Source organism: Maylandia zebra, linkage group LG7 (genome assembly GCF_041146795.1).
Source record: "Maylandia zebra isolate NMK-2024a linkage group LG7, Mzebra_GT3a, whole genome shotgun sequence".
Classification (NCBI taxonomy): Eukaryota; Metazoa; Chordata; class Actinopteri; order Cichliformes; family Cichlidae; genus Maylandia; species Maylandia zebra.
The window spans coordinates 23,483,574-23,503,116 of NC_135173.1; the positions used below are offsets into that span (position 1 = coordinate 23,483,574).

General features: G+C 43.8%; 1 long non-coding RNA gene across 16 annotated transcripts in view; it reads right to left on the reverse strand.

The window, feature by feature from the left end:
* The window catches only part of LOC101486067 (uncharacterized), a 62,514-nt gene extending 45,884 nt beyond the window's left edge, over nt 1–16,630 (reverse strand). For 2 of the 16 annotated variants that reach the window (XR_013099392.1, XR_013099391.1), the window contains exons 1-4: nt 10,491–11,078; nt 7,650–7,677; nt 7,068–7,193; nt 1,304–1,538 (exon numbers count right to left, since the gene is read on the reverse strand). This is a non-coding gene — a long non-coding RNA (uncharacterized LOC101486067). Of the gene's footprint in view, nt 1–1,303; nt 1,539–7,010; nt 7,194–7,649; nt 7,678–7,802; nt 8,049–8,188; nt 8,394–10,490; nt 11,088–11,644; nt 12,222–16,568 lie in introns of those variants that run through there. The other 14 variants (XR_013099386.1, XR_013099384.1, XR_013099388.1 and 11 more) reach the window with 14 other exon arrangements.
* Nucleotides 16,631–19,543: the final 2,913 nt, after the last annotated feature.

The following is a 19,543-nucleotide window of genomic DNA, read 5'->3' on the forward strand; positions in this document are numbered from 1 at the left end:
TTTCAGAGCCATCATTTACTGAACACGAAGAAATTATGACAATTTTGTACTAATATCAGGCTAAAGAAACAGCTGTAAGAAATTCAAATTTGCAATGCGCTGTGAAACTAATTGTTGTGCTACTTTAAGCTGTGTGAAAATCATATTTTCAGGTTTTTATCCTCACACACACACACTTACACCTGCTAAACAGCCATATTATTATTTTGACAGTTACAGCATATTTCTCAATCTTGAACTACCACTTCCTGTCTAAAAAGTTGTGGAACACCTGAATACACCATCTGTTATATAACAGAGATGAAAAAATAAAGCTTTCCATAGGTTCCCCATGGGGAAGAACTAATTTACCCAGAGGGCAAACACCAGTCATTACACATGATCAGACATGATTGTATTCTCCATAACATTTAACTTGATCTCATTTTTCAGTTTACAGTGGGAACATATAATAACTTATAATAACTTCAACAATAACAATGGATTTTCAGAAGCTGGATGACACTTTTTTGCCCCCCTCTTTACAGAGTTATCACAAAGGCAAGTAAATCTAACATGACGCCAAGGTGTTGCCTGAACTGTGTACGATATGATGACTCACAATGAGAGGTGACATAGCAGGTAAGAATTTACATCTTCTGGTGCCAAAAACATACAGTATGAGCCAGATACAGTGCAAGTTATAGACAGGATTAAAGCACACCCACTCACACCAACTCCAATATAGATTATGATAGAAAAAAAAATAAAAGAAATTACAAACAAGCAAATGCTCATCATATACTTTGACATCCAACTGTGAAACCCATACCACAAATACCACTGAGTATCTAATCGGTTCTCTTGAAACCACGTGAACTCGACAATTACAACATCAGACTGACAGCTAAAACTTGCGCATGGGCTTCTTTCATACTATTGCACATATAGAGGTGATATAGCTAAAAAGCACGACGGACCCGTGTGACAGATTAAACAGAAAAAAAGCAAAAACTAAAACACGAAAAACCACTAACTCACTAATACACAAAGTACAATGCAGATGTATAGTGCAAATTTACATTGTGCTACTTCCAGCTTCTCAATAAATCACAAGATCACGGCAATTATTTTCCATTTGACTTAAAGCTCCATGATAACTTTAACATATAAATGATAGAAATCTAGAAGCACGAGACCCTACACAAACACAACTCTTGCTCACATGCACCGAGCTGTCATTACGAGCCTTACGCAAAACACAATTTGAAGGGTGATTTGTGTTTGACGTCATCCTCAAACACATTTCAGCCCGTGCAATTACCTGTCTCAAGATGGAGAAGAGAGAGAGAGAAGGTGAGGGAGGACAGAGGAAAGGGGGAGGAAGGAAGGTCGATCGGTCGGTCCCTCTTTCAGTCGATCCTCGGTGCATACATCCAAATCGTAGGTCACCTTTTCTCACCGGCGCCCAGCTGAAGGCTCCAGCAGCAGCAGTCAAGTCCACCTGAGCTCCTAAGTCACCCCGTTTCCATCTTCACTCATGTTGTCATTGTTCTCTCCTGCAAGACAAATGGACAAAGCGCACATGGTGAGACTTAATCGTCTAAAAGTTCGCAGGCCTAAAGGGACAGACGGAAGACATAATGTGAACGGGGGATTTGGGGACGGGGGGAGGGGGGGGGCAACTTATCATCAGACGCACCACCACAAACCATTGAGAAAACCGCTTTTACGCGCTGAAATGACGCGAATCCTCGCAGTAAATATTCAGTAATTAAGCCACCTTTGAAAGGTGCCAAGATAAGTTTTCATTCACATCCCCACCCAGAAAGCAGGAGACAAGCCAGTGCCCCGTATTCTTGTACACAGGTGTGGCTTTTTATCATTATGGCTATTAAGGCAGAAAAACGGAAGGCGAGTCCGAGGGTCAGAGGTCACGCTTTTTTGTTTTACGTAATCTCTGTGGTCGTTTCAATACGTGTTTATGCTTTCTTACACTTTATTGCCAGTTCATTGATCCCTGCTCTATGTTTTACACTCTTTAGATAATTTGGATTATCTAAAGAGTGCCTCGTTGAGATCTATGCGTTGCTCAAGAGTTGGGTCAAACGTCACTCTCGAAATTAGAAACATGTTCTGGGAAATGTATTTTTACACGGTGGGTTATCTAGTACGTCACGAACTTTTTTTCCTCCCCCCCACCCCCATCTCAGTTCATTTTTCTGGGAACTCTGCGTTTTTAGCCAAAAGACACGGGGCCGCAACTGAGCGCTTTGTGATTAAGTTGTTTTTGTTCCCTGAACTACACTTTTTTCCTCGTTTTTTGAAACTATATTTTCCTGTCAGCGTGAGTGGGACTCAGCACATTTAGCCAACCGTTTTTTCCATCCTAGGGTTACACTTGCTGCTCTGTGGATCTGTACTGCAAATACGCGGAAATGTTTATTTATTAGGATCATTAGTACACTTGATTTTGATCATTCACACTTTTCATTCCCTTTACCTGTGATGGGACAGCAGAGAGGAAACAGGGCACAAAGTCGCGTGTGTTTTTTCTTCTCCGCCCTAAAATGAATTGAATCTCCTTTCGTTCTTTTTACTGTGTCTTCTGAAAGAGCTGGTGCTCATGTCTTGCTTTTATTTTCATCGGCATGACTACTTTTGCTGCAGAAACCACTTACTGCATTCACACGAAGCTTCATGAGCCATAGTTTCGTGCTACTGAAGTTGGTAGTATAATGACCCAATCGCTAAGCTGACGAGACTAAAGTTGATCTTTTTCATCTTTTTTATTTTTTATTTTGTAATCTGTTGGTTCGTACTGGAAGGACGTGTTCGTGGCCGGCTCTCTGTGTGCTCTTTGTGGGGAACGTTGACAGGGGAACAGTGGTGGGCGATGCTTGAGGTGGATTAACTACTATTCACAAAACTGTGAGGGAGACACGTGCATTTTCAGTGTGTGTGTGTGTGTGTGTGTGTGTGTGTGTGTGTGTGTGTGTGTGTGTGTGTGTGTGTGTTAAAGAGGAGGCTGTTTGAATGTTCACGGACGCTACACACACACAGAGTAACTACGTGTATGAGACAGGGATGCAGCTGTTCCTTATTCCTCTCCATCTGCCAGTTTGGATGGTCTTGTTGGGGAATCCCTTGCATATGCACTTTGCTTACAGGTGTGTGTGTGTGTGTGTGTGTGTGTGTGTGTGTGTGTGTGTGTGTGTGTGTGTGTGTGTGTGTGTGTGTGTGTGTGTGTGTTTGAATGTTTCCCACAGTTTCTTTTTTGAAGGGAGTTAGGGGTTCAGTGACGTCCAAGCACCACACCCTCCAAAACACACACACACACACACACACACACGTGCAACTTGCAAGGGTCTCCCCATGTTTACACTCTGCACTGCTGGGCCTGCTGTCACTTGTTCAGCGTGGTCGACGGGGTTGGGTTTGGGTGTGTTTGGCTGAAATAATGACTTGATGTTACACTGCTCGAAGTTTGGGGTCCGCCGAAATGTTTGTTACCAAAACTGTATTATTTATTTTGTTTTATGAGCACAAAGGCACGCAAGAGTTTGAAGAAAACTTGGGTGCGACGTGGCTGCAGAGCTTCGACACAATTTCTAACAAAGAAGAAAACTGTTGACTACGAAAAAAGGACACACTTAGGGCTGAAAAAACAAACATAACAAAAACCCCACAGCCGTGGCAATGATAAAAACGATAAGAGTAAATAAAGACAAATATGAACCAAAAGGAAAATCTGAGTAGAAAAAATAAAAGAAGTCCCTTAAAAGGAAAGATTGTAAAATTCCAGAGTGCTGTCTTCTGATGTCGGTGTCTCGGCGCGGCGATTGCGCCCTCCGCAAATGCTTTTTGGGGTAAGGGCTTCCCAGATTAATAGTTATGAACAGCAAGCCCAGACCGCAAAAAGATTCGTGAAGGACATTATCTGCTGCTGCTACTGCTGCTGCCGTCCTACGGAGACTCCGTGACACCTCTGCTCTCTGCTTCCGTGAATTTATCTCCCATCCCGACTCGGTTGATTATATCTCCAGCCTTCGGAAACCCGAGGCGAGTGTATCCTTCCAACATGCACGCACACACACACACACACACACACACACACACACACAGAGAGAGAGAGACACACGCACACACACACATTAGGAAGAGAAAGGATGGAAGAAAGAAAGACAGTGGAAAGAGGGGGGTCTCCGGATGCCAAGGCGGTTGCTGCAACTGAGAGCTGTCCAAGGTCCTTTCGCTCTGATTCCCCACTCCTCCAGTTTAAATCCTCCTCTATCTCCCTTCTCGTCTCTCAACCAATCCTTTCTCCTCTCCCCTTCCCCTCTTACTCTGTTTCTTTCATATTTTCTCCTATTTGCTATAATTATTTTTTATCCAAACGCTCGGATGTGCAAAGCCCGTGTGATCCACGGGAGCTGTGCATCGATGCGTTTTGTTGTCAGTGTGCTCTGTATTATATTCCCTGGTCCGTGGTGTGTCTCCCTATAGTGAAGCGCTGGCGCTCTGCAGCCGCTCCAGAGCGCTTGGTGAGGAGGGAGCAAGGCTGTAAACTGCTGGCAATAAATAGAGAGCAGGGAGGGATCTTATTGGAGCAAACTAAACCTCGTCATCAGCCAATCGGCTTCTCGCTCATATAGGGACCCCCCTTTTTGAAAAAAAAAAAAAAAAAAAAAAGAAAGGAAAAAAAAGATGGCTAACCAAATTGTGGTCTATGGCAGAGTTTATACTTTGGATATATGCATTTATATTAGGATCTACGACTCTGATGCGACTATGTCAGTGTTAGCAGTTTCTATTTTTCAGCCTTTTTGCGTTTGCAGAGCCTCTAACGAGACTGCGAAAACAACCGTCGCTCCACGCGTTTTATAGTGTGATAAATAACAAACGTATCAAACGCTGACGATAATAATAAACATGACACGTGACAACAGAAATTAGCTATTTTCACCTCATCAGAAGTAAAGGCATCCTGGACTTTCCTTACGCGCCAGCTACAAGCTGTATACAAAATAATGAGGGAATGCACACAAACGAAAATATGGTACAAAAACAAAGCTAACAATAATAGCAACCGGACTTTGGACAAGTGCGAACAAGCTTTGTACAGCCCTCTACATCGCGTCACATCTTAGCAAGTAGCATCTGAGGCGACTCATGGTCACCTACAGAGTTCACCGGAGGGTACCACTGCAAAAACCGACACGGGGGTCTCCGTGTAACAAATTCAGTCCCTACGATCCTTCAGTCATTTACAGGTGGGAAGCGAACATGACATTAACCATATGGCATGCGATTCACTGCAGTAGTTCACAGCTCACACAGCAACAAATGTTTAACTTAACAAAAACAACAGCACGTTGCTGAGCATGGCGTCAGGAGTCAAAGAGTTAATCACGACCGTAAACCACTCGTCCTCACACATACAAAAAGTTGAAAGAATCTTTAATGATCTTCGTTTTAGAGGAAGGACAAATAAAATGAAAAGAACAACTTACCTCTTTTCTCTGGAAAAGTTCCATGTTTAATTTGTTTTTTCTAAGTTGCAGCTTTCAGTGCACCCCCTTCCCACCCCCCTTTCTACATAACCCCCTCAACTCCATGCACCTGGAAGTTACTGTATACCCCCCTCATATTTTCACCGCCCCACTATCACTGATGACACTGGTCTGCATTCAACTTGGCTCCCAGCATCCCAGCAAGCACACACTAATCACACGCTTATGGAGAAAGGAGGTATTTGGAATGTCGGGGGGGCAATGGTTAGTGCAAATCCAACCCCAGACTCCTATCCTCTTCCCTCTCGCCATGCGCCCTCTACCCCACCCCTACCCCCACCCTCCCCTCCTCCCGGTGTAGATATTTTTTTATTGGGTGGTCTTTTCATTTGCAACCCAGTCAGTCACGATTCTCCCCCACCGTCTGCACTGCACAGTGACTGCCTCTCTTGACGCAGCCAACGCGCACATTACTCACTTTAGCAGTCACGACTCGGGAATCCGTGTTTTTTTCACCGAAATTACACTCTTGGCGTTGAATTATTGAGCAAAATATGGTCCCTCGAGTGCGTATTTGCGGGTTTTGCCCGAAGAAGAACGACAGAATTGATGAGAATTTCTTTTTGGGGGGTTTGGAGAGGTGGAGCAGTGTATCGCAGGTGAACGGGATTTTTGTATGACAAATACCGGTGGCTGGTTGATTTTTATCTGTTTTGTTATTTTTTTGTTTGTTTGCTCGTTTTAATCCACTGTAGCTCTTTAGCCAGAATGCAAATGTACTGAGGAAATTGGCCAAAGTCGTGCACAGACTCGGGGTGAGCGCGCTCGTCGAGTCCCCAGTCGGGCTGCAGAGCTGTGCAGACGCCTGTAGCCTTGTTGTGATCTTTCCGTTCGCTAATTTAACACAGCTACCTTAAACAAAACGGGCTGATTCCTTCACAATTTGTCGTGGAGTAGATGGCTCTGATAGAAGCCCTCGCCGGGATGAAAAGTTATCGTGGGAAGAGCTCTCAAAAAGAAAGAAAGAAAAAAAAAACCCACAGAAAACCCTCAGCTATTTCGCAACTGCTCTTAAGAGCACTGCAAACTCTTTCAGTTCAAACCGCTGGATTGGTAGGGATGCGAGATGCGAGAATATATCCTTTATGATTTTGACTGGCACGCCAGGAAATCACGAGGCTGACGCCAGCAGGAGAAGAGCTGATCCAAGTCAGTCCGGCTGTACCTCTTTCTCTCCTTCTCTCTGCCCATGGCATCCGTCGAGCCAGTTCAAACTATACAGGCGGGAGGAACTGTATTAGAAACATCTTTCTTTTGGGGGGGGTGGCGGCGAGTGTCCCTCATTAGTAGATTTGGGCAACTTAGATAAGGTGGGGTGCTTCAATACTCTTTCCAGGACAGATGATTCGCTCAGTATACGAGCTCCTGGTTTCCAAACAGGAGTAAACAAAGCTTCTGGCTGCCGGGATCAACACCAACAAGCCCCCTTAACACACACACGCATCCATACAAACGCACATACAGTGAAGCACACCAGCAACAGCCCACTACTGCCACTTGGTGTGGTTTCAGCACCATTGCTGCTGGACAGCTCCCGGGTTTCCCCATGCGGTGTGCCTGGTCTCTGCTGCAGCAACAGCTCCTTCACATCACTCCCTCCTCTTCCTCTTCCAGCGTCGCTTTTCTGTCAGTAAGATTCCTCTTTTAAAAAAAGGGGGGGGGGGGAGAAGACGGGGGGAAAGGCGTCCTTAAGCGCTCATCAGAGAAGGGTTCCCCTCGCTTTCGCGGTTAAGCATAGAGATGGGAGGGAATAAAATAAATATGTGATAGAGACTCAACAGCGCCAATAGACAAAGGGAGTTTTTGCACTAGCTTATTTACTAAAAGGGGTGATTCCTACTCTGCAGGAAGGGTTGCTTCGGCTCTACAATCAAACATGGCTAGTAAAGCATGCCAGCAAAATCCATGCGTAGGACCGTAAGTTAAGGGGTTGTTTTTTTGTAAGTTTTATTTTTTATTTTTTGTGCATGAGCCAAAGTGTAAGGCAAAATTGGAGGAATAGAAACCGCACAGACACTCGGCAGCATGCACAAGCAATTACCACACAACAAAAAGTACACGGAATTAAATAAGTGTGTGTGCAAACGTCTCACTCACCAGTTTGCAGTCACGTCCTTGTTCGACACTGCAGAAAGAGAAAGACAAGAATTGAGATTTTAGTAAAGGGAGGGGAAAAAAGAAGAAGCCGCAACAAAAGTCTGGTAGAAATGCAACAGATTAAGTCCTCCATTTGTTGTTATGTAGGCTTACAGTGGCACGTCCAAGTTTGCTCAGGATCGCCTCCTTTTTATACAAGTGATACCCGTCTGTCTATTTCTGGCGCACGATCAAAACTATGATGCTATTTTTAGGTCACAGTACAAGGAAGGAGAAGAAAAAAAAACACCCACAAAAAAGGCACTGCTTGGGATCTTTACGTGAAGAGCATGTAATGGAAATTAATTTTGCTTCTCCAACTCTGCAAAGATCCCCGAGTCCCCTCCGTTGCATCATTGCAGTGATTTTTTTTTCCTTTCCCCCCCCCCCTCTCAACCCAGCGTGCCTTCAACAGCACCACCACGTCCGTCTCTTCCTTAAAACACGCCACTTTCAGCACCTAACAACTGAAATCTGGAACTCGTCGACGCTGCCATTACCATCGACAATATTTGATGTCTTGTCGCCCTCTTCAGAATCTTCTCGTCCCAGTGTCACTTCAGCAGCTGAAACTCATGAACGCTAAATAGGTCCAAATGCTGATCAGCACGGACTGCCCGGCGGTCCCTGAAGGATTTTATTTTTTCTTTTAGTCGACATACGACATAGCACTCTTATATTTAATAATTAAGCTTTGCTGACGAGAAGACGAAAAATAATAAATAAAAAGCCTTTTTTTCTTTTCTTTTTTCTAAGGGCTGCGTCAGTTACTAGGCATTGACGTCACGTTCAGATTCTCTCACTTTACAGCCCGGAGAGTCTGATTAAAGGCTGCCTTTCTGTCATCAGCTCTCTTCGAAAATTTGCCATGTGGAAGGAAAAAATATGAGTGATAAAACACGAGGATATACTGGTGGGTAATATGGTATGGACTCGTGGAAACTGCAGCTTTAGAGTAGGTTATCTCTTGGTGAAAACCCTCCTCTAAGCATCTGGCTTTCCAGCCACCCTCCTCCCACCCATGTCTCCCCCCCCCCTCCCCACACACCAAGTGTCGGTGCTGTTTTGGTCTTGGAGAATTTATATCCCAGCATCCAGTGCATTTGGCGGGCAAAACACCCGTATCTCTACAGCAAAGGAGCGGAAAACACAACCTTAATCTCCTGTTTTCCACCGGTCGTGCCCACGCACCAGACCCCGCTCGCCCACGGAACAAACCCCCGGGAGCGCACACTTGTCGGTGCAAAGGTGTACAAACAAACCTCCCTCCACAGTATGCTCAATCTCTCTCCCAGCCCTCTTCTGTATCTATAACATCTTTACTGTAAGACCCTCTTTACGCGCACCAGGCCGTCCATCTGCACTCATGCCGCGTGGACATTCACGAGACTTTATCCGATGGGGCGGGCTGGCCTATGGTGGATGGTGCTAGGGTTTTAGAAATGAAGGCAGTGAGTACCAACTGAGTGGCAGCTACCTAGAAAAGTCGGCTCTGAAAGAGAAAAGGGCTGCGCCCGTCGCATCGGTTTGTGCTATTTTTATCCCTGCCTGTAGGCCAACTGTATGTCCGTGACTGCTGGCGAATGCATGTATAGGGACACGCTCAGAGAAGGGATTTAGGATATCCTGAATACCGAGATGACAAAAATGCACCCCGAGTAATCAAAAAATGAAAAAAGGAGTTTTATTCTTTGCGTATTTTGTAGTCTCTTTGGCTCTTATCACAAATGTATGAGTATAAAACATGACACAGCAAGTAAATATCTGATTTAGCTCACACAAAACAAACATTGGCTACACTACATGCAAGCACGTATGAGCACATACAGTGGTCTACAATCATTCAATCAAGGAATAAGCAGTGTCAGTGGGAGATGAAGCCAAGGTTTGCCAGCGCAGTGCACGGTGATCACCGCGTGGTGTCGACAAACCCAACCAGAGAACCTCCTTTAATTTTAACCCAAACTTTGTCTACCCCCACCACCTCCACCCTTCCAAAAATAATAATAATAAAAAAAAAAAACATTAAAAAAAACCCCGGCACTCCTGACTCCAGCGAAAACCAAGACACAACACACTTTTTGTCCGAGTTCACATCACAACGAGAAGGTACTGCTCATCCTTCTGTTCCTTTCACTATCACAACTACTCAGACACAGGCAGGAGGCGTGCCTTCTGCAAAAACCACACAAAGATCTTTGTACACCAAGTCTGTCAAATGGATTTCTCAATTTTACCGGCCACACCTGCACAAAGTACAAAAGATTCACTTTTAAACGACCTTTAAGGCAAAAGAACAGCAGCGGCTTTAGCCACTCGAGGCGATTAGCTGCTTCTAAGCAGTTTTCGTTGAGTCATTTCCTCCCCCCCGCATGCCAACGAGTTCAACCATAAAGTCAAGGATATAAAGAACTATCTACGGCAACCAGAAGAAAAAAAAGTCCTGGCACCGATGGTGTGGCATCCAGAGAACTGTGATCTATGACAGTCTGAAACCACAGAGTAACTGTGGCAAGTTTTTGTCAAGGATATTCAAAATGTGTACACAAATGAACGTAGGTGAAGTGGTGCTGACTTGAAGCCAAATGTTACACAAAATACTTACTGATTCAGTTTCCGATTACCGCTTTTTGTACGAGGTAAACTTATCATCAACCTGTAACAACCTCTCCGCATTGGCACAACTTTAAAATATTCGTTTTCACAGCATCAAAGAAGTAATAACAAACTATAGAAAATAAAACAGCCTTATGCGTTTATTTTCACGTCATTAAACATTTTGGACCACAGTTTCTAATTTACCTTAGGATGTGAGTGCGTAAACGAACAGGGAGCTCTCCGTGGTGCTGAACAGCTCAGTCGCTGTTTGAGCCATGTGAGGGCAGCTCAACCTGCCTGTTCTGCTGAATCTTCTAACTTCCCTCCCAGACTTGAGTTTTATAACGACGCCACCTTATGTTGCTCCGGCGAATGCAAGTAGCATTTTGAGACTCACGGGACTAACAAATGCGGTTATATCGCGGCCATGAAAGAAAACAAGACAGCATGTACCTCCGAGGCAGCTGGCGACACGTGTGGGCTGACGCAAGTCCGCTGCAGAAAGTTGTTTACAAGTGGAGGACTAAGGACGCATAACCTATAAGTTTATAACTAATACTCACGAATGAGCATCTACCATGCAGTTCTACTTCTTTGTCACGACGGGGGAGAACGCCGTTGTTGAGGCCGTAAAAGAAAAATCCATAAATATATACAGATTATGTAAACACAGCCTTGGGGGAAAAAGTGTTTTTTCCCAAAGTTTCCCTCTCTGTCTATCTCTTAGTAGTTACTAGGCATCTCAGTAGATCAGGCAGCCTGAAGCAGAGGATCCCCAACACGTGAATACTCCTACGCATTACCGCAGCCCGCTCTCTTTGAGTGTTTGCAAAATCCCATCTGCTGCCAGTATGCACACACAGACACAACCAAAAAAAAAAACAAAAAAAAAAAACGTCTCACTGCTATTTTTAATACCCTATTCTGAACGTTCCCAAAGTTATCAGTGCGCAGACACCAAACGGCATCCCCTGCAATGACCCTTAAAAAAAGTCGCGCTGAGTATCCCCTTTGCAGGGAATAAAGACAAGTGGTGAGGTTAAGCTTTAGCAGGCAAACATTCACGACTACAAGCAGCATGTAAACGGATAGGCAACAATGAATACGTCCTCTTAAATGATCTGCATAACATTGCGGTCTTTTTTTTTGAGTCCCAGTGAAGGCGAACCTCACTTTGGATGGCGTTCCCTGCCACTACAGAACGTCTCGTGAGAATGCTGTTACCTTTGTCTTCAGATCAACCGGTTATGATGGGGGTGACTAAGTCCCAAAATATCCAAGCACGGTCAGGCTGCAAACTTCCCTAACTAGCTGCCCACGAATTGGGTTTCGCGCAACAAATAACAGAAAAAACTTACCTGCAATATTTCTTGCTTTCTGTGTCTTTATAAACTCTGTTTGAATACATGATTTGAGCAGAAAGGGGGACAGGGCAGCCTACAGTCTCTCCTCCTTCGCCAGGATGGAGAAAGTCAGTCCGTTGCGCGTCCTCTCCCTGTTGTTGTCGGAGGGTAAAATATTTGGTGTTTGCATTCAAGATTCAAGGACCCTGCTCAAAAGAACGGTGGGTTTGGATGGATGGTCTCGGGGAGGGGTGAGGGGTTTGGAAATGTAAAGGTGGCGGTAGTAGCCGGACAGGAGGGGAAGAGCACAGAGTTACAAATGTGCGCCTGATTATAGAAATAGCCCGCCAAATCAGGGGGACTTCACGCATTCGGGGAGGCGCGCCACACGATTCACCTCACGCCAAATACTCTTTTTTTTTTCTTACTGTCTATGCGTAGGCGTGCGTTGGTCTGCGTGTGTGAATTACTTCCAGACAGGGACGGAAAGCATGAATGGTGCAGGGTAAGCCCGACTGAAAGCTCGTGCAGTTATTGGAATTTCAAAAAAAAATAATTACATAAAAATGAATAAATGATTCAGGAGGAGAAAAACAGTCAGTGTAAAAACACTGGGAACTGTCTTGGGTGTTTCGACAACGAGATCTGAAAGCACCTCTCTTCCACTCCTTTCTTTCTCCCCCTCTCCATTTCTCTGTGCCTCTCTCTCTCTCTCTCTCTCCTCCTCCCTGGTCCTCTTCTCCAGCAGTGTGCTATTGACCTGCATTGACGTCATTGCGTCATTAGGTATCCCTTAGAAACACTGTCTTTCAAAAATAGTATCAGATTAATTCAGCTGGCAAGAAGAGAGGGGTGGGGCTTATGAGTGTTTGGGGTTGGGGCGTTTGGGGTGGGGGGTTGGTGGGTAGGTGTGGATGAGATGTGCCAGCATGTTTTATTCGAAGATTTTTACCCCCATTCACCACCATGACTGGGGCTGAGCGCTAGACCCGGCACCTCATGTCTGAGTGCTAAACAGTGGGGAGGGAGAGACACAAAAAACGAACTCTAATTCAAACTGAATTTCATATACCCTTATTAGCCACTGTTGCCGCAAATACACAAATAGGCATGGATAAATTACAGCACAAATAAGCAGAACACTGATTCAAATACAAATGATTCAGAAGATATACAGGTAGTAACAGCTTCAGAAAGTGGGTCAAAAATGAATTTCTCCCTCCTTGTTGCCTGTCTGTCTCTCCCTGCCTTCCTCTGGTCTTTCCAGTCTAAATATATCCTCCAGCCTCAAGCTGACTATGTTGACAACCTTTTCCCCATTTAACCTGCAGCTCTCGAGGTCCAAGGACGGAACACCATGCAGAAAGACAGATAGAGAGAGAGACAAACAGGTCTCACTAACAATAATTTTACAGCCTGTTGGGACACTTAGCAATGTAATTAGGCAACTCCTTTTAAAATAGGACTGATTGTTTTCACTGTTTTAACTTTGGCTTAAATTCTTAATGTATGCCTGCAACCACAGGACAGTTGTTACTGTCAGCACTTAACAGGTCCTTTAAGATGCTGGATCTCTAAAGGGTACTGTCCTGTTTTCAGTGGGACATTTTAACCAGCACAGAGGGCAAAAACAACATTTCCATTAAGCATCAGTAGAAATTCCAGTAAGTTTTGACAACAAGCTGCTATCTTTGTTGTCATTATACAACATTAAGGATATCAAAAGTAATTGCCAACTTTTGCGTCAATGACACATGCGTGGCTATAAAGCACACAAATGCAAACAGATGATGTTTAAGAATTTTTAGACTCATGTCTCCTCTGAAAGGTTGTTCTGCCATTCACGCAGCCTTCAGTAAGTCAGCATGAAAGAGAAGGAAAAAACGAACGAGAGAGAATGTGATGACAAGAGGTAGAAAAAGAGGCAAACCAAGAGACCATGGCTAAAATACTTCACTATCACAACTGAATTAGACCTTATGATTCATCATCTTGAACTGAGAAGCACATAATTCAAACACTGTAACAATTTAACACTACAATTCTTAGGTTTATCCTGTGAGAAATCGTGTGCCAAATATTCTAAAAAAAAAAAAAAAAAAAAAAGGGTGTAAGTGCTATTTGGGAGGAGGAAGGTGAGGTATGTAATCTTCAACAGGGAAGAAAGATTTTATATCTTCACCTAAATTTGTGAGTGTGTCATTAAGCAGCTTAAGTTACTACCAAAAAGAAATGGCAGATTAATGGTTTATCAAGAAAACATAGGTCATCTTAAGTGTCCTTAACCTCCTAGGACCTGGCGTCCATATATGTGGACATGACATTTTGGGTTGTCTAGACCAAAATACAAGATTTTGGAAGGGCCTGATATCCACTTACGAGGACATTATACTTCCACTGTTCTATCAAAATTTTAAACGAATATCCTCATATGTGGCTCTCATTTTTCTTAAAAACAAAAATCTAGTAATTCTTTGTTTTTACATTCATTGGGTCCCAATATGCCCAAATATCAAAGATAAATTACAAATGTATGCAATGGAAGAGCTCGGGTCTTATAGGAGGTTAAGAATCTTTGCTCTGGAGGTTCTGTAGCTGCACCTAACCTTCAACCTCTGTGCGCATGAAATGTTTCCTTTCATTATCCAATAAGAAATCCAAAATGAAACAACATGGAAAGAAGTATTGTCACAGGTACAGGATGTGGGGCTCAGATATGTGTAATCACAGGACATGTTGAGGAACCCACATGGGGAGAAATGTATCACAGAAGACGTCATCAGCACCAGTGGAAGTCACGCAGCACTCAGGGGTCAGTGCCAAGGCTGACGACAGTGATAGAAAGACAGAGAGTGATCCTGGGTGTGACTAAGACACTCCAATCATGGAAAAAACGGTGTGCTGTCCTTTCCTCCTCCATAATAACATAAACACACGACTCAGGCTGTTTGAGAGGAAATGTTAGTCTTGAGCAAAATGAAAAGACCACTCTCTCACTGTAGCCTATAAAGCTTCAACCCTCCGCCTTGTCCCCTTTTAGGGCATGTCAACAATAATACCTTCCAAAAACATCAGCTTTGGGTGTGTGATGGCCCCTCATCTTTTCCACTTGGATCTTATGTGTGTATATGGCTGTGTATCCATTGTATACACACAGGTCCTTTTAATTTGTTTGATGTCTCATGGCTTTCCATTTCAACTTGGGGGCTGCAGTCTCTCTAGGAAACAGTCGGTGTTTTGATCTGATGTTTACTATTGGGCCCTGGAGATGAAAGCAAGCATGCACATGGAAAAAAAGAGGGCTGCAAAAGATTCTTAGCAAGATGGTTGCAATGCTTTAGGCACTGCAACCATCACAAATATAGAAAGACGGCTTGATATAAGTCTGTCTAAAAAAAATGCCCTAAACATAAATAAAAAATGAAGATAATGTATAAAGGAGTATGAATTTGAAGTGAAATTAAGAGAAAAATAAGGATCTAAAAATATATATATATATATATATATATATATATATATATATATATATATATATATATATATATATATATATATATATATCGCAATTTATTTATTTATTTTGCCAGGTCCAAGCAGATGGTTGGTAGCATACAATCCATGTAACATTTGGGTGACGGCAGTTCAAGTTTCTGGTTCTAATGATTCGTTCAAAAACTTAATGAAGCCCAAAATCAAAGGAGAGTCTAGACCAGAAGATGCATTTCCATGTTTACTGTGTAGAACCATTTTTTGTTGAGAGTGTGTACACAGGGATGGCTGGCCAGGTTTTGTTTGAATTTCAAGCCCAGATTAAGCACCCTCTGCTCCCCTCCCTTCCCTGCCACCTATTTATTTTTCCATCTCTCCTGCCTAAATGATGTCAATGGAAGCAGAGTTATAGTGCTATTTATAGAACACCCCCCTCCCACACTCTCACTCTCTCTGTCACACACACACCACCACCACCACAAACACACACACATAACGCTAGGCATCCTTAGCATCAGTCGTGTGTGTACTGTATGTGTTTGTTTTCCATGCTTGGTTATGGTCCGTGCAGGCGCACTTCCCTCTGCAGGAGGAAAAGGAGAGGGGGGCGAGAGAGAGAGAGAGAGAGAGAGAGAGAGAGAGAGAGAGAGAGAGAGAGAGAGAGAGAGAGAAGCCATTAAAAGGGACAGAAGCTAAGCGCGCCCTCTAGTTCTTATTCTTCTTCTTTGTCGCTGCTCTTCATTCACTCATTTCATTCATTCATCCCATTCCCGCTCACTCATTCACAGAATTCTTTTCTTCCCGCGGAGTCTGTGAATGGACAGACAAATGAGTTTAACGCTGAAGAAACCTGTTCAGCTGCTGTCATTTCTGGTTGGTATACTTTCCGTGCCGTTGGAATCTCCAGGTCGTGTCCATGTGCACACGCATGACCGTGCGGGTGTGAGGGGATGGGGTCAGGGGTCGAGGGGTGTCTTACATATTAAGTCTCACGGGACTACAGAGCACATAGTGTTCCCTGGGTATGGGTTGGAAGCTGTACGCATAGACCAATACTCTCTCTCTCTTCCTTTTTCTCTGTCTCTGTCTCTACTCGAGCCGCTCTGTCTCTTGACATTCACATGCTAGATTACGTAACGTAGTTGGGTGGTGGTGGGTTTGGGGGGGGGGGGGGGGGGGGGGGGGGGGTTTAAATCTCCTTCCATCACAAATAAATACACGGTTTGCTGCACAAGTCTCTTCGATTGAGAAGAACTCATAAGTTTTTTTTGTTTTTGTTTTTTTTGTTTTTTTTGGGGGGGGGGGGGGGTCTTTTTTTTTACTACCTTTTTTTTCTGAAAGGAGCTCGTGATAAACCCCTCATGCCCCCACCACCCCTACACACACAGATTCAGAAAGCATATTTTCAAACACATCTTTCATTAACAGGATAGTGTAAGCAAATTCCTACCTGCAGATGATGCACGTCATCTTGTCGCTTTACGGCCTGATATTTTTTTTCTTTTTTTTTGGGGGGGGGTCCAAGGGCCCAAAAGCGAGAAACATAGAAATCGATATATGCCCCTCTTTTACATCCTAAAGCACGACTTTGGCTCTGTTGTGAGGCGTATAAGCCATTCCCTTGTCTACAAATGTTTCATGCGTGCTTCTTGGTTGTAGTGCTTATAGGGTCTAAAGGTTCTCTTGATTGCCCAAAAAAGCCAAGCCATCCTTGCCTGTTTGGCCATTTGCGTTTGTCTTTTGCGACCTACTGGATTAAAGCGTGCCTTCGCGTACACACACATGTAAACCCTCCCCGGGCTTGGCGTGCGTCTAAAACACGGCAGCGGAGAGAACGGCGAGTTAGTATTTATAGCGAAACTGTGTACATCCACAGCGGTCACACGTGCAGCAGCCGCTTCTCTGCACTCCTGCTGAAGTTGACATGTTAACACTCACTGGCTGCTATATTTAGCCCAGCCTCACAGTGCTGTTACTATTCCCAGCATTGTACATGAGGGGGCGGACGGTGCGGGCTTTTTTTCTAAAGGGAAGAAAAAGTTCCCTTCTCACAAGTGATTTATTTTTGCACGCACATTCCGGCGTGCTTTCTGCCACTGACACCTTATTAATTCAGGGACGCTGCAGTTAGGGCTGTCACGATTCCAATAATAAAGGGCGATGAGATAAAAGATTTAAGATTTAAGAAGAAAAATATGTGTGATTGAAAAAAAGGCAACAGCAATGAAAGTGTAGTCTGCAGGTGACAGCTGAAAGAATCAAACTACACTTTTATTCTGGATGAGCACACTGTTGTTAAACTCACACCTTCTACACTTTGAAAAGACACATAATTTTGTCCTCTAAATTCGAGCCGTTCCACGACAATTTAGTCAAAATCTGCTGTCACAGAGCAAAAATAATTGAATAAATAAAAAAAGTTGCTGCAAGCAAAGCTTCTTTTAGGTGCAGTTTGAGGTAAATCTTACACATTGTGTTTTCAGCATCGAAGACAACTTCTTCAGGCTCCATCTACGCCCAGAGAGCTTCAGCACCTTGGACAGCTCTCGTTAGGCACACAGACATTCATGAGGGCAGGGAAGGGTGAAAATCCAGGAACGGTCATCTGTGGTGGATATTTCTTTACATTAAAGAGTTAACCTAATGATGCTTGATGCCAAAAGTGGGGAGCACTTAAGTTTATTACTTCAGGGGATTTCTCATAGATACCTTTGGTTGGTCATTCTTAATGTCTTAATGTTCTTACCCCCGCAAAAATCCCCTTCACTCTTATTCCCATTCTAACTTCTGTATTTAAACAGCACCCCTATAAATTAAATTTAGAGTTCATGTGAGGCTTTTCATGCTGTTGGGTATAGAGAGGACACTTGAATATTAGAATAGATAGAGGAAAAAACCTGATAAACTGCTTTACTTCCAAGAAGCAGTCTTCCTGTCTACTGCTCTCCCTCATGTCTGTTCCTTAACTTCAGAGGCAGCTGCTGCAGTTTATACTCAAACTTTAAATTCTCTTTTTTCATGCATGCATTCCTGAAAAAATAATCACAAACAAAATTCCACTGCAGTCAATCACAATTCTGCATCGTATAGTGTACATGAGTGGAGCTTGGAGGACAAACAAGGAGCTTGTTAAAAGTCATGATACAAGGTGCCACGACACAACCTAGTACATTTGTCAGAACTGCAACAATTAAATGTACACAATACACAAAGTCATATATGCTCATAGCAGTAAACAATAAAATACACGGAATAAGCTTAACTGCAGTATGTTTACCAACACACACCCATTTATGACAGGTGTAGATTTGGTCTCAGCTCCGTTGAGGTATGAAGGCCTTACTTGATCACCCCACCAACAACACCCCCTCTCAAAGGTTGTTAATGAAGTGAGGAAACCCATCGAGTTCCACCGAGAGCTTCAAGACTGTTGATTTACCTTTACTTCTACTCTCACATGGGTTCGTACAGTCGCTCCTTCCCTCTCTCTTTCTCTCTGAGGGTCGTCTTCGCTTCTTCTCCCGCTGCTGCCGCCCACTCCTCCTCCACCATTTGATTATTTTCAGCTCCGTCATTGGTGTCTGTGTGCGTGCGTGTGTATGCGTGCGTGCCACACAAAACGCATGTGCCAGGCATTTGCTGGCTGGCGGCTGGCAGGCTGGTTTGGGAAATACCTGGTCACGATCAATGAAGGGAGGGTTTTTCTTGGTCTCATAGCGCCCCCTACTGTCCCCAACCAAACTCTGCCCCAACGGCTTACCATAAACATAAACTTAGACCATAAACGCTACATAAAGACAAAAACGGTACAGTAAGAGCAAACAGAAACGATCAGACTATATTTAGTGTAAATATATTTTTTCAAGAAATGAAAAATAATGAAATAAAGAAAGGGAGAAAACGTACATTACCACGAAATTGTGCTAGCCATTATATCACAGACATTTATGTCGGTTATTCGTGGACCATTAGCAGTTTTCTAGAGTACACCAGCACTCTACATGGCAAGCAGTGACCGACACAAACAGACCGGGTGGTAAATAATTCACCTTCAGTCATGACAAAGGGGGCGAAGCTTATGGGGGTAGCAGGGTGGTGGTGAGTGATTTAGGAATATTATTACTTTCTTTGCCCGGATCTCAGTGTTCCTCCATGCGCCTGAACACGAGCAGCAATACAAAGAGAGACAAAAAAGACACCGTGGAAGGTTTAAGTGACTCGTTCGGTGGAATAAAAATAGATCTGGCAACGTTTGGGAGGAAAACCCTGGCCTGGGTCGCCCTCTAGGGGGGAAACTCTGCAAAGACAAGAGACAACCTGTGGACAGGTCTGGTTTGTATTTAAAATAAGATAAGATGACCTTTATTAGTCCCACAGGTGGGAAATTTGTTTCGTTACAGCAAAAGTGCAAAGTTATGTAGCAGA